Source organism: Bombus fervidus, chromosome 1 (genome assembly GCF_041682495.2).
Source record: "Bombus fervidus isolate BK054 chromosome 1, iyBomFerv1, whole genome shotgun sequence".
Taxonomy (NCBI): Eukaryota; Metazoa; Arthropoda; class Insecta; order Hymenoptera; family Apidae; genus Bombus; species Bombus fervidus.
Genome location: NC_091517.1, coordinates 17,553,467 through 17,566,719, shown reverse-complemented (window position 1 = coordinate 17,566,719; position 13,253 = coordinate 17,553,467). Strand labels below are relative to the sequence as shown.

Here is a 13,253-nt window from a genome sequence, read left to right as displayed (position 1 = left end):
ATAGAATGATTATCGGCGATAAACGAATTTATCGACGAGATTAATTATCGGGAGTAAAGTTAATCGAAAAGTAGAACTGTCATTTGATAGATGCTATCGGTATTCCTGCTTTGTGATTTACGCAAACTCCGATTCCATGCCATGTCAGCATACAAAGGGGTTCATTTATTCGTGACGTTTTCATCACCGATACAGTGATCATTGCAAGCCCGATATTGCCTTTCGGATTAACGAAAAAATGAGCTACCTTTCTTTCGTCCATCCGTCGGGTCATCCATTGCTTTCATATGGGAAACATTAGTATGCAAGCCGTGTAAACTGACTAATAGCTTTCGCTGGACGTTTCGGTCCCTCGAAATATCCAGCTCGTTCTTCCAAATATCGAATAAACGAATCGAAGTGTCTCATATATCGATCTCATGTTCAAAATTTTCTTCGTGAAGAATCGAATTAAATTTAAGTATTTTGTCAGAAGTGAAAATATTAATTTGAAACGCAATAGAGTAATACAATTAAATAAAAATAAAAACATCGAAATCTTAACTTTTCCATTTATCTTGTATTCCGTTATAATTAAAATTATTCTCGTTCTTATTCAACTAATATTTTTCAATTCATTCAATGGCCTCCGTGCTTTACCAAATTTTACATTCACCGTCTCATTGGAGAACTCATGTAAAAGGGCCAAATCATGAAGGACGAGCTTCCACGGAAGCGTATTAAGAAAGGAAGAACCGGCTTTTATTAGATACTCCCAACCTATTACAAGAGAAGTAAGACAAATCGTTCTTAATGAGCGACGATTTGTTACGGGATATAGGGAGAAAAGGAAACGTTCCACCAGGCACCGTATCACGGAAAAGCTTTTTGATATCGGTCTACATGGACGATCCAACGGGTTAGTTTTGCCAGGCAAAGAGAAAAACGATAAGAATTGCAGCGTCTCATAAACAACATTGGTAGACAAACACTGCAGGATTCTGGAGCGGTTTCCGAGCAACATTTCCGATTTAGACAGCCATGCATTTCTCGAGCAAATAAGAGCAGGAAGCGTGCTGGAAACGAGATCGTAAAGCGTACTCCTGCGGCAGGGGCGGTGTTTTATTTGTTTTCCTTTTATTGTACATTAGGACGAGTACTTAGCACGGTCTTTTCGGCTATCTAATGCCGCTTCATTTAATGTAGCCTAATAACGAGAAGGAGTTCATAGAAAAAAATAAAAGATTTTTCTTTTAAAAGTAAATTTTTCCATATATACTGCAAATGGTTTGGTAGCTCTATTAAAAGATTTTTTTATTATAACTTTATTCCAACGATATTATAATTTCAGTTTAATAGCTTTCTTAATAGCGAATACAATTCACTAAAGAAAGTTTTCGATATTAAAACAACTACATTAAAAATCCGCTAGAAATTAAAATAAACTCAATACTGTAGAACAAAACGTTCAAATCTACAATTTACAAGACTACAGACAATATTGATAGAACATCGTTCTGTCAAGTGCAAACACTCAGCGGTCCAAAAACAGACGTGTTAATTGTCTTTCAGTTCTTAATCGTTTCTTGTGCTCAAACTATCAAGCCCACGTTTAGTTTCTCCAGCCAACAGCATTGGTTTTGTGCGTCGGTATCATTTGAGACAGCAGAGAGGCGGACGCCTGGTTAATTCTAACTCGCCATTAAACGCGCAAAGCTGTACGCTCTTCCAGTCCGTTGGCTACGGTTCCACAGCCCAACAGAAATTTCTCAGTTATCGAGAATGTGACGTCACGACGGCGTTATCGCTCAGCCGATTTCGGGGGCTCGAAATCGGTGGCTGGTTCCGTAGCAGTTTGTGCCAAAGCCCGACTCCCTTTCAGAGGAATAATTTTCCAGGAGGATGGATTCGCGCGGCCGAGTACACCGGCTCGTGCTGAACGGATCGTCGTTGAGCGTAAGACAAAGGAGGAGCAGACAGGGTGGGAAAATCGAAGTATAAGTGCATCAAATGGAAGTGTTGAGATCGAAGGAAAGACAGTCAAGGTTAGGTTTATCTCTTTGCTAAATCTTTATAAACCGTTCATATAGTTCTTTCAAATAAATACATCAATAGATGTGATCTTATAGAAACATCTTCACGTGAAATTTATTTAAATGACGATCGAAATATTGAACGAAAGAAATAGATCAGTAGGTATGATTCTATAGAATTGTCATCATATGAAACTAATAATAAACAGTTGTGCTAACAGGAAATTATTGGAATAATTGATGTTTGTCAATAGACGAAGTAAACGTGAAACTGAATTCTCAGCAGTGTATTAACACGACCTCTGGTTTGGCATGGCTCCTAAGGGACCTTGATGATCATTTTTGTGGTGCGATTTCGAAGTACATCATTGTCGTCGTGAGGTTCGATCGTTTCGGCGAAGCGAACAAATGAGATGAAGTGGAAAAATTTTAAGATGTCATAGATAACGAAGAAGAGTATGTCAATTGATTAAGGAGAGATTTTTCTTGATTCGAGGACTGTGATTGTATTGTGAGAATGAAGATAGATTTGAAGATAGTGTTCATTGCATTCTAAGAATTTGCTATTTAGTGTAAGAGATGGATACAAGAGATGGAATACTCTGAAATGTTTTTACTATTTTGAAAATTACAGTAAAATGAATAGACCTTGTGATACAATTCCAAGTTACAATTCTATTCTTAGATTTCTCATTTTACACCAACTAACTTTAACCGCAAACTAAACTCGTTCTTCGATTTCATTCTATTCGCAAAACTATCACCATCAAGCCAAACGAATCGTTATATCGGAAACTCTATGTGTTCTCTATCCGTACAATCCATTTAAAGCCGTATCTCGCCTGAAACACTGCCTTCTATCCTAAACAGCAACTTGATCCCATCTATGCTTTCCTAAACACTTGTCATTTACAGGCAATAGTGCAACAAGACCTTTATTCACATCCAACGTCCGAGAAGTTCATTCGCACCTGCTACAATTGCGAGCATAGGTATACTATACAAGACCAATTCGCCTTTGTGAACTTTTAGTTGCGTTGTTTCGCAATCTGGATTCTATGCCCGTTGCAGTTCCTCTCTTTGTAAATTTGAACAACGATTTCAATGGAGATATCCTTACTGAATTATTACGTTCTGCTCGGTAAAAATTTACGAAAAAAGGGAACGTAAAATATACTGTGGCGGCACTTGACAACAAATACCGCCACTCAACTAGCACCGGACGACGATAGCGCAGTAGTTAGCGCCTTTGGTTACGAACGTTCGGGACTCGGGTTCGAATCCCAGCGCCCGTAATCTGATATTTTTCTTCCTCGATACATAAATTAGAAGAAAATACAACAGTACCCCAGCAGCAACATCTACAGCTACTAGCAAACTACACAACTATCACGGCCTATTTGTCTCAATACTATTGTAAATCACTTTCATAAGAGAATACCTATATAAAGAAAGGATATAAAGAAATATACCTATATTTTGAAATATGCTGGAAATATATTATACAAGTTAAACTAGAAAATAACATTCTTCGAGTCTAATTATTGGCAGCTATTGATATTTATATTGCTGTTATATATATAGTGTTGTAGCAGCACATGAATCAACAGAAGATCTGAATCGGAGAGACTCATATTGTTGTGCCTTGGAGTACCAACGTTGTTTTGGTTTGCTAGGTTCAAAGGTAAACAAACTCCGGACAAAACATTATCGCTGTTATTTCTAATCTTCAACCGGAGTTACATTCGAACTTTTTATAACACCACCAGTCGATACAAATAGACGAGCGTGCTCTCTAGAACCATCAGTATATTTATTACAGCGAGTCCTACAGTCGAATAACGAGCGTAGAGTTGAACAGTAGCATTGAGCGAGCGACGATTACGACCGGCATGCACTATCTCTGTACTTGTACTTAAAGTGATTTTAATATAACTGACAACTACGAATTCCTCACTTGTCTCTTTAATAAACCAACCAACACGCATAATATACCACCTCAGTATAATAGAATTGTAAATGAAGCTCTCTTCGAAAATTCGTTATACTGATTATACTATAACGCACTAATTAATAACAGTTAACAAAGAGATACTGTCAGACCGCAAAAATAAAATGCCGCAATTAATGTTTATGTGAATGAAATTTGTTATCGATAAGCTTTCACGCAAAGTTTATTGTTTATCGTGCATAGCCTGGTTTGCTCACAAATTGATACTAACAGTTGTAACGAAAGGATTTCATATCACCACAGAATAACGCAAGTAAACAGAATAACAACGAAATATGAGTATAGTGTAAAGACTGAAATTGTTAACAATATTATCCGCTAACAAATCGATATTTATACCAGCGCAAACACAATGAAACGCAGAAGGAAGACGTCGATTTAACGTCAGCCTCAGAGACGAAGCAATTAGCGTTCAAGAGGCTACGTTTAAGAATCGACGGCTCTGGTTCAGTGACGACAGCGAAATACGCCTCTCATTTACTCGTTGCTCTCGAACGATGTCTTGACTCGGGCCAATCGTGTTTTATTGCCAATCAGGGGCCACGACGAAGAACGGTGCTCGTGAATTCGCAGACCAAACGAGCTAAACGAAAATTCCGCCGAAAACGACTACCCTCTTTTACGTCGAACACTTCGCGAAGAGGGAAACCCACCTCGGGCTATATTCTTTGCATGAATCTTGTTGATTAACAGTCATCGCGACCGACTTTCTCAAAACCTCGTACTATGCAAATATTTACATTTGAGCAGCTAATAGTACGAACGATTTATCTTGGAATATAAAACGGAATTTCACGGTTTCGTACGTATGTAAAAGAATTTTCTATACTATTTTCGTTGATATATTCTCATAAATCATGTCTGCGCGTTGAGTCGAGCCTTTGAAGGAAATTGCTACCTTCGTTGTCTATAAAGGCCGAGCTGTACGATGAAATACGGTAGCCGAGACACGGCCGAGTTCGAGTTAAAAGGATTTCCAAGAGTAAGTTTCTTGTAAGAACGTTGTACAAGTTGATAGCTTTTATGGAAGAGGATAGATGGAAAGTATTGCGAAAATATCGTCAAGTTATTTTTACATTATTTGATGATTCGTGATATTTCTGCTGTTAAACAGCTAAATTGCGTTAGATATGTAATAATAATTTGAAGACCATAGAAAAACAGTCAATTGCACATTAAAACTATCTTTTCATTTGATTTTCAGATTAAGTATGCGTGTTTGTCACTTTGTGGATCTATCATCTATTTTCACTAAGTCATATTTTCCAACTTATCCGATTATTCTCATCTTCGATATTTTATTAAAATATTCGTCTTCAGCTGCAAAGTGGCATAGAAATCAGAAAATCAAAAGAGAAAAAAGATGTATTCAACGATTCATTCTACCTTAACCCAAGTTCTACTAAACTGTAGATTCTGTAATAGTCCCGAGTTTATATATAAGTTATTGTAGCAGACTCAAATTCGTAGTGAACTGGTTCCAAAACTGCTTGTTTCGTGATTTACTTACAGTCTGGAGAACACAGTCAGCGCGTTTAATAACCGTCAGTGTGATCCTATTATCGCATCTTCTCGTCTATTCCCGATGTCGGGCTTAATTAATGTTATTTCAACTTCGCTACAGCCGTCGTATACTGGAAAATGATTTGCGCGGCGAACTCGCTGGCTTCTTTAATTTAATGCATTGTCACGACAGGCCGCGGGCCCTGAATAATAATTCATTATCGAATGACCCGAGAACACTATCCTCGTTATGTGTGATGCCTCCTCGGGGATGCCACGCTAAGAAGAAACTTTTCATCCCATTCATTTCTCTAGAGATTGCCGTCACTCTCTTTGTCCGCGTGTTGTCTATTCGTTCACGGCCGTTTGCCTTCGCTAACACAAAACCAGACAATCCGACGAGTTTACGATAACACGACTGGCTTCGGGGAATCTAGACAATTTTGCCTGATATTTTGGAAATCGATGTTTCCCATTTTGACGTTATCAAGCAATGCTTGTGCGTGGTTTATCATGATGTTGCAAAGATGTACATCCATTTCTTTAAATTTCATACGATTGTAAAATCTAGAAGGTAAATATAGCGAGGAAAAAGGTATCAGGTGACGTAAATTAATTGCGATTAATTGCGTAAATTAAAAACGAAACATTGTGTTAACGCAACGTTGCCCCTTAATGGATTAACAAGAAACAAGGGATGCCCGTAAGCAAAGTGAAAATTGGCTGGAAAAAAACGCAGGTGGTCGAAAGATCCTGCGTTTATTTGGCATTCACCCTCGCGCTCGTTTATAAAGTTGCATTTCAATTCGCAAAATGGGAAAGGGAGAACGAGAGAAGGACGGGCGGGAGGGGGGAGTAACGTGTGCAAGGAAACCGGTATAAAATATCCGTCAACGTGGCTGGAATAGTGAACAGCGTTCAATCTTATTTCGGTTTATCTCCATAAATCCCCGTTAAAATTGAACGCGGCTGAGATCTGTGCTCGACCGATCGCCGCGAAAATTTCCATCTTGTCGAAATTGACTCCGGAGTACAGGGACGCGAAACGTCGGGAAAGAACCAGAGAAAATCTCAGAGAGAAGGAGCAGAGTCACGTGGGAAGGGAAAATCGCGAGGAAATATTTCGATGTGAAGGAGAGAAGCCGCGAGGGTCGTTACTCTGGCCGCGTTTATGGACAGCTTCTTGATTATAATTTCAAATCAGCCGCTCCTTCAAAACTTCCCTACAACAAGATTACTACGTTATCGTGTCTCAGCTTTCGTGAGCCACTATCTCACGAAATTGTGGATGAACATTACGACACTACGCGTTACCCAAGGGACTCGAGGTACCGTTACGGACTCGGTATTTAGGTAAATGAGATTTGTACCGGGATTCGGCGTTAGCTATGCTACTTGATAGATACAACGCGAATGGCTAATAATTGTGAGTAAAATTGTCAAAATGTTTTTAAATATTCATTCATAAGCATATATTGTCAGAAGAGACATGTATTAGATGTAGAAATGAATTGGATAACTGATGGTCTTAAGTACACGAATTAAACAAATTAGTATAGCATTTGATAGCGTTCAGTGTTGTCGCGTCGTTCGAGATTCGTTCGAAAATCATTATCTCTGTTCACTTAGTTTAATTATAACTTCCTTGAAACATAATAAATTCGTATTATTTTGACAATATTTATATAATGAAAATTTAAAAATATTATTCTTTTTTAATATACAGACGCTAAGAAACGAACAGGTTCAGCCGTACTCCTTTCTGTATTAGCATTCGTTCCTCTTGACCTGTTTGATTAAGCAGCGAGACAGAAAAGATCTCTTCCTCCTTCTTTATCAACTTATCCTTACTGTAGAAAATAAACAGTATGTTTATGCAATTTCCTTTCCTTGGTGTCTACTTCTTTTGCGAGCACTATGATTTGATTTTTGATATTACCCTTTTACATCATATTTATTATTAAAGCAGAATGACTTTTCTTCTACTTGTTTCTTCGTTACGATATATATGGGTAATGCGCTATACACAATCAAATAGGAGTATAGGCTGGCAAATTTCTAAATATTTAAAAATTGTGTACTTATTTGGTGATTATCAAATTATAATTCATAAAATATTACTACATGAAACCCCCTAAAACTTAGATTTGCAATCTTCATAACGGTTTTTCCCGGTGTTAAGTCAATGAACAAAGTATATGTCGTCTTCGACGATGTTTTACAGATAATTTTTATTTTTGCGAGATAATCGTAAGATTCAGAGTTAAGGAAATAAAAGAAAACATTTTGAAAGAAATATACGGTACTCTTGCCTCTACTCCCAAATGTCCACGAAGACATCTTGCACTTGACCTCCGCTTTCTCAGCCTCGGCCAGGTGAAAAATTGCCCGTTTCAGTTGTTGGAATTTTCCTTTCCACAGAGGAAAGTGGAAATTCTTTGCGGCAATCTTGCTCTCTATATATCTTCCCTCGAGACAATTAATCTTTCCTTACTGGTAGCGTAGAAAAACGCATTATCTATCCGTAGAAATAGTGCTTCTACTGTAATTGATATATTTAATCGAATCGAACGGTATTTTATCCCTCGAATTTCGAGTAAAATCGCTAAGCACTTCAGCGCACGTTCAGCTTTGACATAACATAGAAGTCGTTTATAGGATAATATCGAAGGATTATTGAGCCGTGAATATTTCGTTGATACGACACAATAGAATTGTTCGTATAAACACTAAACTAATAGTGGCGCGAAACGTGTTGTAAAACGATAGGTGTGCTAGACGTGGAAAATTATTTTATCTGCGAGTGCGACGTTCATGACTGATCGAAGGTGTTTAATTTGTGGTGTTCCATCGATTCCACGAACGAATGCACACGTTCCGATTCAATAGCCTTTTAAAATCGGCTCTTTGTCTGGCCTGGTGAATATTTAGGATTGATCGCGCCTAAATTATTTTGCGATATTGTATTACGCCGCTTCGTAATATTCTATTATCCTCGCAATCGTGTTATTATTGACATTTCTCTTTTCCATTTATTCCGTGGTTCTCGATGAAAGCCGAAGTCCTGTCAAAGAATCAACAAATTTTCAGCGAATAATAACTACATTTCTGAAAGTTAGACGCATCTCATTTCTGTTTTCAGAACTGCTAGACGAAAAGATTCGAATGATAAAATGTACGAATTTGCATTTCGAATAAATCTCAAGATTATTCTATTCATATCTATGAAGTTGAGAATGATTCGAGTTTCGGAAACTCTGAGGTCTGAGTTCTCTTCGAGGCTTTCAGCTCGAACCACCTAAGCATCTTTCAATCCGAAAATCTCGTTTAACCTTACGACTAGTAAATCGAACCGAAATCCAATCTCTTAACATTATTACCATTATTTTTCAGACAATCAGTCGCAGATCTTCTCAAGCACGGTAACGACGAATAAAAACGCACTCCTGATAGGTTTATTATTAGAAACAATTCCCTCGGTTGCTCTCGATACTCGTAAACCGGAATCCCAACCTACGAAACTGCTAGGATTTCGTTTCTTTCGATCAGGATCAAAAATAAAGAAGGGTCGGGTGCACAAGATTGTCGTGATTCCATGAATCTAAACGTGGATCACCGTATACGTGGCGATACTTTCGACGAGATAGCCACGTACGAAGGTCAAGATACGTAGGAATAAATCCGCCTGATGTATGGAGTCGATAAGGACGTGATGAGGCGATGAAGTTGGAGCTGGCCAACGCTGCGTGTGATAGCCTCTCGCTCCATTGCATTCTGATCGAGCCAATTCCACCTCAGCAAAAAGTCCTCGGAATATTCCGTTCTCTCTTACCTCTTTGCTATCTTATTAAAAAGCGATCACGGTTCTTTTACTATGAACTGCTCGTTACACGGTAAATTAATCTCGCGAGAATTGCTGTTTCGATAGGATCGAGAAGCTTGTTTTAAAAGTGCTTAAATATTTGGTATTTTAATGGAAGTTTATAACCTGTAATTTGTAACTTGTCTAAATAATATTATCTAGATGGTAAATTATGGTGCAAGGTTAAAACGCGTTCAATTAGTAACAAAGCTAACAAGAAATTACAAAGTTGTTTATTGCATAACGATTATCCAATTGTGATACCTAGGATAATTAAAGGAGTTCGTTGTAACTCTTAGACACCAAGGAACACGAATCGTTTCTCGTATCCGTTTAATTTAACTTCCCTATGCCGAGGCCGGTGACAATCTTCAAGCGAGATGGAGAAAGGGGATAGTGGCATCGAAATTCAACTCTCGAACGTAATCATGGAAGCGTGTAACGTCACGAAGCTTGAATCCCGAAATTACATCGAAGTCGTTGAAAATCTCGAGCTTAGTTGCTCCATTTCATTCATCTTGTATACTCGCGCGAATATTAATTTTCCGTGACGAACGTGTCAAGTGCCCCGCGAACTCAGCGAAACAGTTAATCTTCCGAGTCACATTTAACACATACTCACGTAGGTGTTATTATCGCATCGCGTCTATTGTCATTTTACACGTACGAGAACGCATCGAACGCGTTCGAGGATCTCGTAGTTTCTAATTTCCGTTTCGTATTCCGAATACTCGTGTCGATTCGAATTGCAAAGAGTTCGAGGGGTTTGACGTCGATGAATCAGAATACCACACGGTCATCGATAATCCTCGAAATCGTCCCTCGGTGCTTTCGATAAATGCCGGCACAAAAATAGGATCGAATCGCACGATTGCGTAAAAGGTGTCGTTATCCACGTAAGCGAAAACTTGTTCAGATGTAGGAACCTGAGACGTTACGTTGCGTAATCTTGTTGAGACTGGAGATCAATAGACGGTAGTTTAGAGCAAGAAGTTGTATTAGCACAGATAAGATATGGGATAAGATGCGAGATTTATCAACGAAACCTATCAACTGAGTTTCCAACACTTGGATCATGATATCAAGTTCTGTGTCTTGTTTGTGGCTACGTCTCCTAAGAGAGTTGCAAAATGTCCTTTGATGTGTCGTATTACTTTCAGTTCCAATTATTTTTATAGAAAATTTCACCGCAAAGATTGCATTAAAATATTAAGGTGGAATGATATTCTAAAGAAAATCTATCTTTGCTATTTTTTTCGATATTTTATTTAAAAAATAGAGCTAACGACTTAATGCGTGATAGAATAGGAAATGGCGAAACTGGTTGAAAATTATTAACAAGACGTTATTCACGTTCTCTTTCGAGTAAATCTTGTGAACCTATCTCGCCATTTCTATCTCAAAGTTAAAGCAAATTACATGTACACGATGACAGTAGCTAACGAAAGTTGTGCCAACATTCTTGCACCACCTCGAGGAATTGGCAAATACCAATGACAACGAGGAATTGCTGGAAGCTAACAGTTGCCTTTTCATTGACCTGTTTAGAAAATTCGACGACGTGGAAGGGAAGATGTCAGCTTCTGGTTTACTGCGCCGATGCTTCTGTCGTTTCAGCTTCTTACTCGCAGTTCGCTACTTTATTTTTCGAGTTCTTTTTCGAGATATTTTCACGACACATTCGCGAACGTCACGATTCTAAGCGCTTTATACGAATTTTTGTGGTCAGCAGTTTCATTTCGACTTGTTTTATCCACAGTTTGAAAAATTTCTAGAGCATTATACAAGATTGAAAAAATTGTACAAAGTTGATAATGATTTTACCATAAGAATAGTAATAATAAAATAAATGAAAAAGGTGGTAGTGAATTAATTAATTGAACTACATAGATATACAAAGATAATAAAAATACTAAAGTAAACTTCCTCTCTACTGATATTAAAAATCTATCGTTATTGCAAATCAAACAGGTACGAATAATATTATCCTTCAATATACGAAGATCTGTGAAATTTTCAGAAATTTTTACTTCGATCCAATAAAACTTTATATTCATTCAACTTATAATTCTTTAGAGAAATCTGATCGTTTGCACATCCTCTGAAATCCACCGATGACCTACTGAACGACTGCCGATGCCGGTGGGATAGATTCGCGATTGCGTGTAAAACACGATATCGCAATTTTAGGAGACATGTACTTGGAATTACAACGAGGATTCGATCGATTTAGGAAGCAGCCGGCACAGCACAGATCCAATATCTTCCGATCCGAACCGCATCATTAGGTTACGTTCGCACGGTAATTAACAATTCCACGTGCAATTTCCCGTTCGCGTCAATCCACTCCACCTGCGTTATTATCGAACCGTGTGTATCGTATCCTGTTTCGTGCCACTTTTCCCAAATCATCCTAAATTATTGCAAATGTTCGAAAATAACCTTCTGAATTTTTCTATTCAACCTATTTGAACCTTTCCTATTACAATCTTGTATATATAAATGTGCATTTCTTAACAGATGTAATACCGTGTTAAATGAAAAATATTGAAAAACTATATTTTATATTCGATAAGATTTATTGAAGAATTAAAGTTAAAATTAGAAAATTGATATTTTTTCCTACAGATAAAATCTGTCGAATCAGAATCCACAAATATTGAAATTAGTTTTTATACGACGCGGGTGTCGAATTATTTTAATCGAATACAAAATAACGTAATTGAATTCTGAAATCTATTTTATCGGCCATTCTTCCGACGCGTATTTCGTATCATCGTCAAAAACAAAATTATTGCGTTTTCATCGTGGAAACGTGGCACATTGCTTGACTAATTGGTTTGCTTTTCCACTCGTAGTGCATGTTTAAGCGCACGAACGAAAGGCAAACAGGCAAACTACGGAAACGTTATTTCAACAGCAATAACTCGAACGAGTTTGCCGATCGTTTTTAAACGCCCCGCCATAACCTGGCGCGCGTGGAAGCTCTTCCGATAACCAGAATCGTGGATTATAATTCGAACAAATCGCTTTCGATCTGTTTTTCCTGGAACTCGAAGTTAACTCGCTCGTAAGCGGATTATAAACGCTCTAACGAGCTGCAACTTCCCGGTTCAATTCGAACTTTTCCGACGATAGCGTTGTTCTTTCACTCAGCCAGTTAAACGCATCTGAAAAGGAAACTTCCACGTCCTTTTGCTTACGCAATTAAAAAGTTAAATAAAAATCGCGCAATACAATGAAAGTCTCGTTTCATTCAGATTCTTAATCTTTTTCAAACTGATACAAGTAGTACAAACTGGTAAACACCTACACTGGTTCACGAAAGTTTTTGAACACTTACCATGGAAAGCTTTCATATCTCCATTTACGATTTTATCCGATGGTTAAATGAGGAAGAAAAATTCAAGTCACACGTTTCGTTAAAAAATCTTTGTTTTCGGCTTAGTGTCCGGGGACGTTTTATTTCGCGTTATTTCAAAAGAAAAAGGGATGTACGAAGTGAAGAATAACAAGATACCTTTGTGGAAATCCTAGCCGGAACGAACGCGAGTCAAACAACAAGAGATCCTCAAAAATGACGAGTGCAATCTGATATCGGACGTCTAGGGAGGATAACCGTAGGTATTGATTGACACGTTCGAATCACTGGGAAAGTAGCGTCATTAATCCGCAGCACGATTCTATTTCCTCTCTCCTTCAGGAGCTTTACCTCGTTCCATCGTCCTGTCCTTTTTCTCCCCCAGTCATCCCTTCAACTATCTTCTGTCTCGCCTTCGTTTTACATGAACGTTGCTGACAGAAGCACGGAGCATTCTTTTTTCTTTCAAGTTATCTCGTTACCGTCTGACACGGCGGTAATCGT

The 13,253-nt window shown here is 38.1% G+C and overlaps 1 protein-coding gene and 1 long non-coding RNA gene across 22 annotated transcripts in view; both read left to right on the top strand.

The window, feature by feature from the left end:
- Rg (A kinase anchor protein rugose) overlaps positions 1–13,253 on the top strand; it is a 414,732-nt gene that overhangs the window by 282,903 nt on the left and 118,576 nt on the right. The window lies entirely within an intron of this gene.
- On the top strand, positions 2,223–3,961 carry LOC139988555 (uncharacterized). Its single transcript, XR_011800168.1, has 2 exons — positions 2,223–3,004; positions 3,597–3,961. It is a non-coding gene; the product is annotated as an uncharacterized lncRNA (long non-coding RNA).